The sequence below is a fragment of the Neopsephotus bourkii genome, unplaced genomic scaffold (assembly GCF_033783945.1).
Source record: "Neopsephotus bourkii isolate Nb327-2 ecotype Australia unplaced genomic scaffold, CSIRO-AGI_Nbou_v1 NB_1618, whole genome shotgun sequence".
In the NCBI taxonomy this organism is placed as follows: Eukaryota; Metazoa; Chordata; class Aves; order Psittaciformes; family Psittacidae; genus Neopsephotus; species Neopsephotus bourkii.
Window position 1 is genome coordinate 15,947 of NW_026902093.1, and position 15,360 is coordinate 31,306.

Consider the following 15,360-nt stretch of genomic DNA (forward strand, 5'->3'; position numbering starts at 1 on the left):
TCCCTAATGAAGAGTCCCTCCCCATCATCCTCATAGACCCCCTTCAGATCCTGGAAGGCTGCTATTCAGAGCCTTCAGCTGCTCCTGTTTAGCCAAGGACATTGATATCAGGTCTGCAGCTGTCCAGAGGGGTATCCATGCACCATAACTTCACAAAAGGCTGAAACTATTTGTGGTCTGATATTGTCTCTCCAGTCAACCCAGAGCAACCACAAGAGTACTGCTTTTCAAAGACCAGCTTAGTGTATGTATCAGCTCTCCTTTGTCCCACAGACAGGATCAGGTACCTCCACCAATCACTTCCTTCCCAAGACCACTTGTATGTACAATTGCTTGTATATGCTTCACTGTGTCCTTCCTGAACTCTAACAAGGCTTTCTAAAAACCCACGTTGTCACCATGCTGTCCTGTAGGGTCCTCAAAGATCACTTCCCCACAGAAATGCTCTGTTAAATGTAGGGAAGGTGTTGACCATGCATATATACTCTTTATACAAATAAACTCTGCTGTTATCAAGCAGCACCATGATAGCTGTACTGAGTGATTCCTCATTCCTCATGAAAACCTGAATGTTTGTGCAATGTAGAGGCCTTAGGGTTGGGTTTCCTGGTCCTCAGCAGTGTCCTTGTGCCCTTGCTCAGACATCCACAGCTCTCCTGTCATCCCAGCTCAGACAGAGCTTGTGCATATAAGCAAATTTCACATCTGAAGATGAACAGTAAGAGAATGATTCATAGTGCAACTGGGAAGCCTGTCAGTCCATTTCTGACAAAAAAAAATTACCCTCTAGAGAAAGAAGTCTCTTCAGAAGAGTCAGTTCTCCAACAGAAAGATAAAAGAGAGTACAAGAAAAGTATAAGAGAGTATAAGAGAGTACAAGAGAGTACAGTATAAGAGAGTACAAGAAAAGTCTTCCAGCTACTTCAATATCACACTAAAAGATTTTTTTAAGTCAAACAGCACTTTGAGTAATCACATGTGATTCCAAGAGCTGAAAAGGTCAGGTTGCATGATCTAATTACTCTGCAATCTTCAAAGTCTGCGTGTGGATAAGTTAATGAGGAGGGAGGTGGGCATTTTAGCTCTTTTCAGGTGGATGACTTCAAAGTTGAAACTGCAAAAAATTCCTGCCTCCACTTTTGGTATCTATCACATTTCTGTCACCAAGAATGAGTTTCTTCCCCACCAGATCATGTCACTGGCTTTCACCGGAGGATTCACACATCGTCTGGTTCATATATGCCACACTAACTACAGCCCATCTTTAAAATAGGCATTTATGAGTCACCTGTCATTCTGCTGTGTTTTGCAAAAACCACACTTTCAAGACATAAGACAAGGGCAGGAAGAAACATACTCAAAGCCCCCGAATCATTTCCCCTGCTGATATCACTGCCAAAGGTGCTGCACATTCCTGGAGCAGCACAGCCTGGTTTAAACACTGTGACCACACCTGAGCATGGCTCAGGGCTACTTCATTTTCCTTTGGGGCAACGATTTTGCTCAGAACCTCTGGAAGCACGAATCAGATCTCAGGGCAATGTGCCCAGATTCCCACTGCTGCCTGCCAAGCTGGAAAGCCTCACATGTTTTCCTACTGCAGCAGCTGCTAAAAGATGGAAATACCCGAAGGGGGATTGGAGGGGAAGAGGAAGAAGAAATCCCCTCATGTGCCCACAAATGTGCAATTTTGTTTCACTGTTCTGTGAAATCCTTCTGGCTTTTAGCTTGTTTTCACATGGTAAGATGTTAGAGCACATGCTTTCAGTACTGAGAAAAAAACTGTTGTGAATGAATTTACTGCCTCAGCTTCCCAAAAGCACGCCTCAATCAGTTTTCCATCGCATGCATTTAAACCTCTCCATGTTTCTAAAGAGGCCTGCCTAGCTTCAGATGGAAGAAAAGCCATGCTTTGGAGGTCTATAACTGTTTCTACACATGCCCCCTAGGGTCTGTATAGCAAGATTTTTACTTTAAATTGATGGAATTATGTTAGGATCAGGTGACACTGCCATGAGTTATTGCAATGCGATGCTGGTTGTGTTGGAGGTGATTCAATAGAAGCAGTGAGCTTACAGTATAATATTCACCCTCTAGATCCTGTTGTTTTCATTAGGAGCCCAGATTTGAAAGGCACGTTTATCACTCATTTTACAAGACAGCGTGATGAAATTTGCACCTGCATGTGGGGTCCAGGAAGACCAGTGCTCCACTTATACTCTACTTGTAAGCAGTATTTTGAACAGCTTAGTAATTTATATTGACTTTGGGGAAGAATCACACCCGTCTTTGATATCAATCAGAAGTGAAGCCACTGTGCACATTGCGGTTTAGTCATCCTGCCAGGTGACAGTGTGGATTGAGCCCTAGCCATGGCCTCCTTGGGAATGTCATGAAGATGTCAGCTTCAGATCCCTTTCAGTTCCTGACATCTTAAATGTGCTGGGTGGAGGACAGGGTGCAAGCCAAGCTGAACAGCTCAAGCTTTTGCAGGAAAATGAACACATAAAACCAAAACATCTTGCTTATGCTTTTTTACAGCATTGAGACATGCAGAGAGCAGACACTTACAGCTGTGTGTTACTTTGATCCTTCTCACCTTTCCCCTCCCCAAAAATCTTTACAGTGCTGTAAGCTGTAAGCTGTCAATAGAACAGCCCCAGGCACAATTTTTGTTTTCATACCAGGATCTTCTTTGTGTGGCTGAATCAGAATCTGGGTAAAGATGCAACACTGTTACAGGAAGTGAAGTCTGGGGCTGTTGTGGAAAATTATTAGTGAAGTTGGGAAGTGGATTTCAGTCCATAAACCTTAGGAGTTAATTTTATCACACAGAGCAAGGGAGCTAGATCTGGCCAGCACTAAGTGTTGCTAATGTGCAATCCAGGATTATGCTTTGCCTTGGTCAGACTGATAACCATATGTTGTGGAAAAATGGGGCAAGGGAGTATTGTAATTCTGCCTTGGACAGGCTGGCACAGCTCCCACTGCTTTACTGGGCACTTCACACATACACCTGAGATCCCTGCATGACCTTGTGCAGGCTAAAGAAGCTATCCGTACTTGCCTTCCCCTGCCACTGCTGCTTCTATTCACAGGTATTTGTATCATTAGGTGTCACAGGGAGAAAGCAGACAACCCAACACTATCGTATTTTTCTCCCTATAAAAACTCATCACTTCATGAGCCTTCTTTCTTGACAAACTACACATACCTGACCAGAAGATATAGGTGAGAAAAGGGGTGGGGGACATAGCAGTCATTGCTTCACATGGTTTGGCATTAGCATGTCACCAGCATGTCAGGGGACTCAGCAGAGGCAGCAATAGCAGGTGACTCACAGGCACTGTGTCTGTGTTATCGTACATCCTTGGTTCAGGTAGCATGTTTGCTCATAGGATTTTATGTGTCATGCAAGTGAGATGGGGGATTTGTCAAGGCTGAATCCACCTGGGGTTGGCTGTCAGCGTGGGATCTCCACCACTTGGTTCACAGTCTGCTTCCCTCACTTGTTGCCAGGGGTGGGTACAGAGCAGAGAGGCTCTGCATGGGCAGTTCCCTGAAATGATGGAGCCCAGAGGTGGAAGTCCTATTTACAGGTCTGTACAGCTGCATCCATGACAGATAAGGGCAGATGCCACAGTGTGCATCACCCCTAGAGGAGCACCTGCGCTGGTGTGCAGCTCACTGCATACACATGCCCCAAAGAGCTTGTTCTATGGCCCATGCCACACAATTCACATCTTAATACATGGACTCTGATCTAGGTCAGCAGTCTTGCTCATTAGGGCAGTAGCTGACACAGGCTGCAGGGAGAACTACTTTGCAGTCATTGCTTTTCTACATACCTAAAGGCAAATGGGTCTTATGCCCATCTTCCCCCCTTCCCCCTTTTGCTTCTCATTCCAGAACAGCAGAAGGAATCCTTTCAGACACAGGATTTCCCAAGGAGTGTTCTGCTCTCTTTCAGGTGTTTTGCTACAGAGTCATGAGTGTCCTGGACATCTGGTGGCATAATCTCTGCTAGGTTGGTAGCCCCCTGTTCATTTCATCAGTAGAGAACAGCATGCTGTTTTCATTACTGTCTCTAATTAAATACTGGCAGGATATCCAGGACTAGCACTAAGGCACCAAACCAAATTTGGCTACTAGCACATGTTTTCCCACGTTCCAGGGGAACCCAGGCTGCAGAACAATTTTCTTTGGTTGGGAGATGCCTCTATGAGAAAGGTCAAAAACCTGGGCTGTCTCCAGGAGCTGGAGGAAGCCAGCTTGCATAACAGTGCTCTTCCTTCTCTCTTACTTCTCCAGGGCCTTTTAGGTGCTCTTCCCTTGCGATGTAGAGATTCCTGTAGGAGCCTACAGCCCTGCTGCCAGGCCAGCCAGTGTCCTGGGTCTCCATTTTCTGCTTGAAGTTCAGACACTTGGAAGTGGTTTCTGCAGTTATTCAGTTGGCCTCATCTGCATTTTATCTTGGTGTCCATGTAAGACTACTTGCCCAGACACAGTCCATGGACCATTTTGCCAGGCCAAAGGGCTTATCTGACTGCCTGTAAACAATGCCTTCCCACAGCACTTCTAAGGAGTTAAAGATGCCTGCCTTAATGACCACATTCCTGGTGCCAGCAGGGCTGGACTCAGAGCTCACACCCAGACAGTCCACAGTAAGGCATGGTGTCTGCATGAACACCGCTTCTTTGCCACTCAACCCCATCTGGTTGGAGCTATCTCTCCAAATACAGTGTAATGAGAGGTAGAATCAATCAGGATTTTGGAACATGGTCCAGGTCATATAGCCTTAGTTTTAACACATCTCTTTGCAGTTAGTGGTAAACCTCTGCCCTGTCCCTCTTCCAGGTGCAAGCAAACAGCTTTAATGCAAGCAGAAGATGCTTTTGCCCCACCAAACATGGTGGGTCAGAAAACAGGCTTGAGCTCAGGTTTCACCCCTTTCCAAGTGGACCACCAGCTTCTTCTGCATTTAGAGTCAGCCTTGACAAATTTATACACTGCTGGGCTTCCTTAAGCCATCCCATAGTTACACCTGGCACTTTGGGCTGTACTTTATTTCTTTGTTTGTTTTCACCTTACTCATATGCTGACATCTGCCAAGACCATCCCTCTATTTTTTGTTCTGGTTGCATTTTTCCAGGTAGCAGAGAAGGCTGCTGGGTTGTTCTTGCACTGATAGACCATAGCCCTGTGCTCAGTGAACAACAGAGAGCTCATGTGCCTGCACAGTGAACTGATCCACTCCATCCTGTATGGAGTTGTGGATAGAGTCAGTGTGAACACAGCTACACCCATCTGGGTGGGTAGGAGCATACAATGACAGCATGCTATTTACACTGGGCTGGCTTCTATAGTCTCTGATGAGCATCCTCTCCACTGTTCGAGAAGCTGCCTGCCCATTTGCTCTCCAGAGACAGGGGAAGGGAACGGGCATGCAAATATTAGTCGTTTCAGTGCCCATTTCCATGTCTTTGTGCAAATACATGTTCAATGGTGGTGTCATCAGTGATGCTGGGTTTTGCATTGCAACGACTGAGTCACAGGCAATGTTCCCTGGAGGTGACTGTGCTGTGGGAGAGGCACATTCCCCAGGGTTACAGCAAGCTGGTCAGGAATCCAACATGCTCAATACATACTTCATCCAGAGTCTCCAAAGTGAACCTTGCACCTCCTGGTACCTGGAGTAACCAGCTTATGCTCTAAGGGGAGAATGGGGCCAAAATCTTTTTGCATAAATGCTGCAAGGATTTATTTTGAATGAAGCATCAAAGATACCTCAGATGAAGTGAGGTGAATGGAGCGGTTTGCCTTAGTCGATGAGGAATGGGTTAGAGACCAGTTGAGCAATCTGGACATCCATAAATCCATGGGTCCAGATGGGATGCACCCGCGGGTGCTGAGGGAACTGGCGGAGGTCATTGCTAGACCACTCTCCATTATCTTTACCAAGTCTTGGGAAATGGGAGAGGTGCCTGAGGACTGGAGGAAAGCAAATGTCACTCCTGTCTTCAAAAAGGGCAAGAAGGAGGACCCAGGTAACTATAGACCGGTCAGCCTTACCTCCATCCCTGGGAAAGTGATGGAACACCTTATCCTTGGTGCCATCTTAAGGCATATCAAGGATAAGAGGGTTATGAGGGGCAGTCAACATGGCTTCACCAAGGGGAAGTCATGCTTGACCAATCTCATAGCCTTTTATGAGGAAATAACACGGTGGATGGATGATGGCAGAGCGGTGGATGTGGTCTACCTTGACTTCAGCAAAGCATTTGACACAGTCTCCCACAGCATCCTCACAGCTAAATTGAGGAAGTGTGGTCTGGATGATCGGGTAGTGAGGTGGACTGTGAACTGGCTGAAGGAGAGAAGCCAGAGAGTTGTAGTCTATGGGGCGGAGTCTAGTTGGAGGCCTGTATCTAGTGGAGTGCCTCAAGGGTCGGTACTGGGACCAGTATTATTTAATATATTCATCAATGATTTAGATGAGGGTATTGAGTGTACTATCAGCAAGTTTGCTGATGACACTAAGCTGGGAGGAGTGGCCGACACGCCAGAAGGCTGTGCTGCCATCCAGCGAGACCTGGACAGGCTGGAGAGTTGGGCGGGGAATAACTTGATGAAATATAACAAGGGAAAGTGTAGAGTCCTGCATCTGGGCAGGAACAACCCCAGGTTCCAGTATAGGTTGGGGAACGACCTGTTAGAGAGCAGTGTAGGGGAGAGGGACCTGGGGGTCCTAGTGGACGACAGGATGACCATGAGCCAGCACTGTGCCCTTGTGGCCAAGAAGGCCAATGGCATCCTGGGGTGTATTAGAAGGGGGGTGGTTAGTAGGTCGAGAGAGGTCCTCCTTCCCCTCTACTCTGCCCTGGTGAGACCTCATCTGGAATATTGTGTCCAGTTCTGGGCCCCTCAGTTTAAGAAGGACAGGGACCTGCTGGAGAGAGTCCAGCGCAGGGCAACTAAGATGATTAAGGGAGTGGAGCATCTCCCTTATGAGGAAAGACTGAGGGAGCTGGGTCTCTATAGTTTGGAGAAGAGGAGATTGAAGGGTGACCTTATTAGTGTATATAAATATATAAAGGGGGAGTGTCACGAAGATGGAGCCCAGCTCTTCTCAGTGTTAAACAATGATAGGACAAGGGGCAATGGGTGCAAACTGGAACACAAGAGGTTCCACTTAAACTTGAGAAGAAACAACTTCTCAGTGAGGGTGACAGAACACTGGAACAGGCTGCCCAGGGAGGTTGTGGGGTCTCCTTCTCTGGAGACATTCAAAACCCGCCTGGACACGTTCCTGTGTAAACTTATCTAGGTGTTCCTGCTCCAGCAGGGGGATTGGACTAGATGATCTTTTGAGGTCCCTTCCAATCTCTAGCACATTGTGATACTGTGATACACTTCATGGTTGAAAGTGCTTGCTATTGAATTGTGTTTACCAGGAAGAAATGTCTGAGGAAGATGTTTCTGGGAGACTGAGTGCCATGAGAAATTTGCCTAGTACGTGTTTATTTATCTGTATCACTCACTATATATGTCCATTCCAAACTAGGTAATATGGTAGAGGTGAGTTGCCACACCCTAGCAACAGTAAAAAGAGCAAAACAACATCCTTTTCAGTGCTTAAGCAAGAAAATTGAAGGCATGAGAGTATCGAGGTGATGACATCTGAAGTACAAAGAACAAAGCCTTCTGGGACCATGGAAAACAAGAACAATTGAATGTCCCAGCCTAAAAGGAAAAGACTCAATGTGTACAGGAAAATTGTGAGAGTGAAGGGAGTTATTCAGAGAAAAGGTGAGAGAAGTGATAATGAAATGTCATGAATATGATGAAATGCAGTTGAAATACGGATGACAAGTGTATTAGTTCTGCACAGCTGCAAGACAAATAGGTTTGGAGGGAAGGCAGACTAAGGCTGAAGCTCCTCTGTCTCTGCAAATTCTTTCAGCCCCTTCCCTCCTCACAGAAGCCAAGTGTTGCTCTGGGGAAGTGATTTTGTCACAGGCTAGCTACTGGAAGATGAGGTTATTTAATCCCTTTATCAGTGCCCAACAGGAAAAGGAGTGAAGGTTGGACGGGAAACATGTCTGGGGGAGAGTGCAGAAGCTAGGAAAATGCGTATGTTGCCAACAGAGTCACAGACCTTTGTCTATAGGAGAGCCTTGGTGGTACAAAAAAAGCACTCTGATACTAAAAGTGCTCCAGCTAATGCACATTATTTGAGCTAAAGGGGGTTGGAGTCAACAAGGCCTTGAGCTAAGGGGGGTTGAAGTCAACAAGGCCTTGAGCACCAATACGGGCAGTGAATCCCAGGACAGTAGTGGTAGAGGAGTGTCAGTCCCTTTTACCACAGCCCCTGCAGTAAGTTCCAAGCTCACATGGTGTCCCTACTGACAACCCAGGAATGCACTGATGAGTGCAGAGGAACACAGGATTAATTCACTTTTGTCTTTTGACTCATTTGGTAGTTTTTAAGATGGCCCTATTAAAACTCACTGCCAATGACTTTGTTACGAACAAAAACCAGACATAATCAGAGTTCTGCAATTCTGTTTTAATCAGATCCTGTTCTGCTCTCTTTCTTTTAATTTAAATTTAAATTAATAAAAAAAAGAAAGAAAGACAAATCTGACACGTTATTTTATCACTCACTCTAGCATGCATAGCCAGGCTCTGTGCCACTTTGACACTTCTTCTGCAGCCAGGATGAACACACAAGCAACGGGGCTGAGCGCTTGCTCCATTCCTCTCAACTGAGTGTTAAATTCAATCTACTTTAATCACTAAAATGCCATCACCTCTTTGATCCTTGAGACTTTCCTGACCACCCCCATGTGCAATGTATGAGATCCTTTTAAAGTTCAAGGCAGAGTTAGTTCTGCTGAATGATTTCCCCATGGCTCTGTGATTGTGCACCATTTTAAGGAGCTGTGTCTGAGCTGTGTTCTCAGGTAAAATGAAAGAATATCTTAGCTTGTATGCACATGTGTATGTGTGACTCCTTAAGGGTCTTAACTCCTTCTAAGGCATGAGCATTTTGCTGCTTGTGTCTGGAGCAAGGGGTGTCGTGGCTCAGGACTATGCTCATCCCCCAGCCCCTTTGCATCAGAGCTGGAGGAGTGAGACCAGCCACAGCAGTGCAGGGTCCTCCACCAGATCTTGCAGAGGTGACAGGCAGAGGTGGCAGGCAGACATGAGTTCAGTCAAAGCCTGCAGCGTTGTGTTGTAGCTCTCAGTAAACACTCATATGTTCCTTCTTGTTGACGCCTTTGCAAGGATGGTCTCTTCTTATAGACAGCCTGACCAGATGTTCACTCCAAATACCTGCTTGAATTGCTCCAGGTAGACTCACTACCCTTGCCACTAATGATCTGTGCAGGGCATCTGTTTTCTGCTTTGTGCAATTGCTCCACAAGGGAAACATGCTCACTTATACACCCATGGAGACCTTCCCCTTTCCAGCAGTTAACAAAGGGATATATGTATTCTTTTACATATATATGCTTTTTCATACCAAACATATATTATTTCATATGTGTTCCACTGATAGAAACATAATTAGCTTACCTAAGGTACTAGCTTGAAGAGCTTTGTAATCAATAGTGATTTCTGTCCTGTAAAAGCCTTTTGGAAAGCTTTAGCACAAAGACATGCACAACAAACTCCATGTTCAACTAACGTTTGCTAGCTGATGCCAAACATCAACCCACTACCTTGACATGGACACTTGCGCAAAGTAAGCAGACATTAACTTCCCTCTGTATCAGCAAAAGTTGCTAATTTAGTCTTGGTGAGAAGAGATGATAAAATAAGTTGTAGAGGGACTAAAATAGGATCCAATCTGCCATGCCCACGGTGAAGCTGTTCACAACTGCTGTTCACCAGAGCATGATTCATTCTACACAAGCTGTCTGGTAGACATTCCTCCAAGAACTTTTTCCCTCAACATCCCAGAACCATAAGTGTAGGAGGTCCCTCCCTTGCACTATGAACAAGGCGTGGCCCCTGTCTCTCTCAACCTTCCTGAACATGGAGCTTTACCCCTCCTTTAAGGGTGCTCCCCGCATCCCTTCGTCTACTGTCTCCCTCTCTGCTCATATGCTCCCATGGAAATGATTCTTCAGCCAGGATTATGCCCACCCTGCACTGCCTTGCCCATTCCATCAGCCCTCCCCAGGAAGTGGCCAAGTGGGAGGTGACGACCAGGCAAGCATTAGACATTAGAAATTCCTCACTGTGAGGGTAGTCAGACACTGGCACAGGTTGCCCAGAGAAGCTGTTGCTGCCCCATCCCTGGCAGTGTTCAAGGCCAGGTTGGACAGGGCTTTGAGTAATCTGGTATAGTGGAAAATCTCTGCCTATGTCAGGGGTTTGGAATTGGGTGATACTTAAGGTCCCTTCCAACCCAAACCATTCTATGATTCTACAATTCCATGAAGCAACAGAGCCAGGCACCTTCACAGAGCAGGTCTGGGAGGTCACAGAATGCCAGGGCTGGGCATTCCATCTTGCTGTAGTCTGCTTCATGCACAAAACCCAGGCTTTTTCAGCTGATAATTAAGGGATCCTCAGAGACCTTGTGCTTCTCTCTCCTCTAACAAGCATGGTTATATTACTGTGAAGACCTTGCTGCAGATGTCAAGGTTGCCTTTTCTATCGTGCACTTGTTTTCTCCTCCTAGGGAACATTTGTTTCACCTTACATGGTGTGCCCACCTTTTCTCACAGTTATGGCTACAGCAAGAGGCACAGATTCTGTTTACTTCTCTCACACTCAGCTGTCCTTTACAGAGCTTTGGTGTAAGAGCTGCTGTGCAGATCTGCAGACGTGCTCTCCCCTTTGGCTGTGACAGAAAACAATGCAGCCGAGCCCCAATTCCCCGCTGTATTAATTATTAATGAAGCTGAACACTGGAGCAGTTCAGCTGAAGCAGCACAAAGGAGAAAGGCATGATTCATACCCGCTCTCTCTAATGCCTTCAGAGTAATTCCCTGGATTCCCAGTGACCCACAATTAAATCCCCTTTCCCTCCCCCTTTTGGTGTGTTTGTTTGTTTTTTTTTTTTTTAAATCAGAAACAAAACTCTTGCCTGTTAGATGAAATTTTTATCAGTGGCAGAATGGTCTGTTTATGACTCTATTAGGACACAAACAAACCAGCCCCACAGTGATACCTGAAATGCAGTATGTAAATATAATATAAAGTCTGCTTCAAAGGTGATTTTCACATGTTGATCTATTTTTCACATTAATATGTTGCTTTATACTGCATAGAATGTGTAGAGATTAGCATGCGCTCAAAGCAGCATTTCCCATTTACCATCAGCACACAAAATACCATTGTGACAGCTGGAGACCAGCCCAGCAGCTCCTTCATGGCAGTGGGTTGTGCAGCCCATGGTCATGGTGCAGCCAGCAGCACCCCTGCAGTGAGGGTGGGAGCCCACTGCCTGCTTCTGTGTAAGTTGCTGAGAGGGAAAAAGGGGAAGAACTGGGATTTCATGTCTATTCTTCCTGAGTCCAGTACGGCAGAGGAAAGCTTGGGTACCACCATGAAGATAACTTATGCCAAAAGGAGCCAAACCCTAATATCTGCTCCCCAGGAAAAAATACACCGTTAGTGCTGCCAGGGAGGGCAGTGACTACAAAGGAGAGCTGCAGGACTCCACAGAGGCAGCAGAAAACTGTTAAAACATACCTAAAATAAGCCTCCAGGCTTTTCAGGTTGTCTGGGAGTAAAGAGTACCTGTCAAGGGCTTTGGTCTACCTGTCGTGAGCACAGGTAGCCCAAAGCCTCACCCTGCTCTCCATGCCAATCCCCCCTCGTCACTGTGCAGCATCGCTATTGCTCTCATTGTGATATTTGCCGCTCACCAAGCACAAAGCCCTGAGGATTTTGCCAGCTTATCAACCTGCCAGAGAAACATCCTGCATCACCACACACACTTCCTCCAACCTGGCAGCTCATGCCAACAGCCCATCTGGAGGAGACCAGCTCCAGCACTGCCACCGCAGGTGTCCCATGCGAAACAACACTGGGGCCTTGCCACCATCCCCACTTGTGGAGCACCAGGACCAGAAAATCCAACAAAGCAGAAGACCTGAGGCTTGGAACCACCTGAGTCAGACACGAAGGCTGAGTCAATCTGCAACAACCTATTTTAAAAGGGCATCCCTACTAGTCTCTCTGGACAGTTGCAGGCAGTGAGAAGTGCTGGCAAGTTTTCATACTTATGAAAGTGAGGTTTGCACAGGGAATTTTGATGGGGATAAAAGGGATAACGCTATCAAATGCTTCTAATGAAGCCTGAGTTTGAGAGTGGCTTTGCCTACCCACAGGAATAAGAAACCAACCATGACCAGTTCAGCCACAAGTCATGCTGCTGGAGATTTTTTCAGCTTAGACAGTCTAAGAGATAAATTGTTTGTACACTAATGGTGTTCACTAATACTAATTATTGTGGAGGAGGGCACTAGGCGACAGCCTGGGTCTTACGGCTCCCGCAGGACGGCTCCTACAGCCGTGCTGTGGACACTGCCTGGCACCACGTCTGCCCTGGCCTTGCAGTGCTGACAAAGGCTGCAGATCAGAGTCTGCAGTTTGGTGCAAACATCATAGCATCTTACTCCCGTTTTGGGAGACTCTTTGAACTTACAGACTGCTCCATCCAGTGCTATCTGGCTCCAGGTGAGGAGCAGTGATGCTCCACAGCAGCCCACAGGAGCACAGCAGGTTTCCCTCCTGCTGGCACCACCTGGGAGACTTTTAGGGGTGCATTTCAGCCTCAGGGCACTGGCAGTTTCAGGGGAACCTGTCCCTCTGATGACTGCAGAGCAGCTGGCGCCCACCCCGTGTGCTGCATTCAGCAATGAGCAGCTGCTCTGGATAGGTCCAAGCAAGTTGCTGCAGGACTGTGAGCAAGAGAGCAACTACACAGCCTAAACGGGTACCTAACTGCCTCAGAATACAGTGGGGTGTTTTTGCTGAGATTTGTAGCTCTTCAACCCTCTTCAGAGCAGCAGAGTGCCTGTGGTTGAGACATTCCTTGAGTGAAGCTTTGTTCCTCCGTTCATCCCATTTCTCCCTCTCTGTCCTCAGTCTTCCCAGCCCCTCTGCTACTTTTCAGCACAAAGGCCCAGGTACCTACAGTAGTGAGGGACTTCAGAGATCAGAGGACACAGCAGGAGGTTGTGTCTCTGCTAAGAAGGGTCAAAACCCTGGGCCAGATTGCAATAACTCCTTTCCACACTGTTTCCCTTTTTTCCTATAAAATTTTTTGAAACATTTTCCCTTTCTCTGATGTGTTTTCCTGAAGGTTTCATACTCGGCTTCAAGGCAATCACAGACAGAGGTTTGATGGGTTTCAGTGAGATCTCATTAGCTAATTGCACCTGAAGGTGACTTACATGAATAACCTTCAGCAAAACTGGTCCTGTTACAGAAAGAACTGCTAAAAAAAGCCCCACTAGCGCAAAAAAAAGAATAAAGCAACCCCCAGCAAACACCCACTGTGAACTAAGCACACTCCTACACACAGACACTAATCTGTTCAATTAATGCAAGTGTACTGGAAGGTAGCAATCACTACCTGCGCTTCTCCCCATTCAACATAGCACCTTGACCCTTCCTACAGGTGACAGGAGGGTGGGAAGCAGAGCCCTGAAGAAGGGTATCTGCCATTCATTCATTTTATATTTGGAATGCATTGTGAACCACCATGCTTCCCTCGAGAACAGAAGGCTGCATGGAGACCTCATAGCAGCCTTCCAGTATCTGAAGGGGGCCTATAGGGATGCTGGGGAAGGACTCTTCATTAGGGACTGTAGTGATAGGACAAGGGGTAATGGGTTAAAACTTAAACAGGGGAAGTTTAGATTGGATATAAGAAGGAAATTCTTTCCTGTTAGGGTAGTGAGGCACTGGAATAGGTTGCCCAAGGAGGTTGTGAATGCTCCATCCCTGGCAGTGTTCAAGGCCAGGTTGGATGAGGGCTTGGGTGATATGGCTTAGAGCGAGGTGTCCCTGCCCATGGCAGGGGGGTTGGAACTTGATGATCTTAAGGTCCTTTCCAACCCTAACTATTCTATGATTCTATGATTCTATGATTCCTTGATGGACAGTACTCACCAGGGAAATGATGCCTCTGGCAAAGAAGCTTTTTCCTCTGGCGTCCAGGCGAGAGCTGTTAATTGTAAGCAGTGGAGTCCCCGTAGCCCCCTGCCATCACAAAACATAGCTCACTTATCAGCTGCCTGCATGTCTGATCTCTAACTTTGGAACCTGTGAGCCAAATTTTACCACATTTAGGGGCCTAAATTTCTAGTAGTTTCAGGAAATAAAACCCAGCCAGCCGGAGGAGGAGAACCCCACACGTACATCAACCCATGCAGGGTGAGGCTCGGCTGGTGACTTTGACTTTAGGAAACACACCAGCACTCTGGCATGTGTCCAGAAAACTGCCTCTCCCTCCGGACAGGGAGTGTTTCTTGCAGCACAGGCAGTGTAGTGCTCCCTTGCGGCAGGGTTTCAGCATGGGTCCCCCAGGGACCAAGAAACTGAGGCAAGAGGCCAGGTCTCCCTCCAGTTATTGTTTGTGGGGAGTCTAAGCACTAAGCACAGGAGGGCGGCTTTGCAGTTCCTGCTGTCCTTGGGCATGGGGGAAAGGTGGTATGTGAAACACAAGCTCCGGGAGATTGTGAGGTCATCCAAGTGCAAAGTATAGCAAATGGCTGTGTGTGGAACTGCAAGACACGTTTGAAAAGGGGCACACACATCTGTGTGCAGCTTAGCTATGCCACAGAGCAGAAAGCAGGATCCTGACTACATGAACTGTTGCACCCACTCCTTTCTGAGGCAGAGGCATCCCCTGAGGCAGAGGCATCCTCTCCCCTAGCTGAGCACAGCCACACTGACCAACACAGTGAACTGTCCCCACCACACTCAGCTCTGCGGCGACAGGAGAAGGAAACCAAAACCCAAGCATAGTCCTTTTAGATGTCCTCACCCCTCTGGCAGCCTGGTTGATGAAGGCTATTAAAAAAATGAGGCGAGACACACATGCAATTACACCCTGCTGCATTAGTTCAGCTGAGGAAAACAGGGCCAGTTCCATACTGCTAATGCAGGATGACACTCAACTGCTGTCATGAACAGCACAATGCAATGGTTGGAGCACTGCAGCCCCATTTCTGCTTCCTGTGGGGCTGAAAGACCAAACTCCCACACTGGCATTAGGAAGGACATAACTGCCAGCACCCCTAAATCCGGAGTGTCCTTTCCCTCCTACAAGCATGTGGGGAAGGACAGTGCAGAAGGTTAACGGAGAATATCAGCTCAGACTGGAGG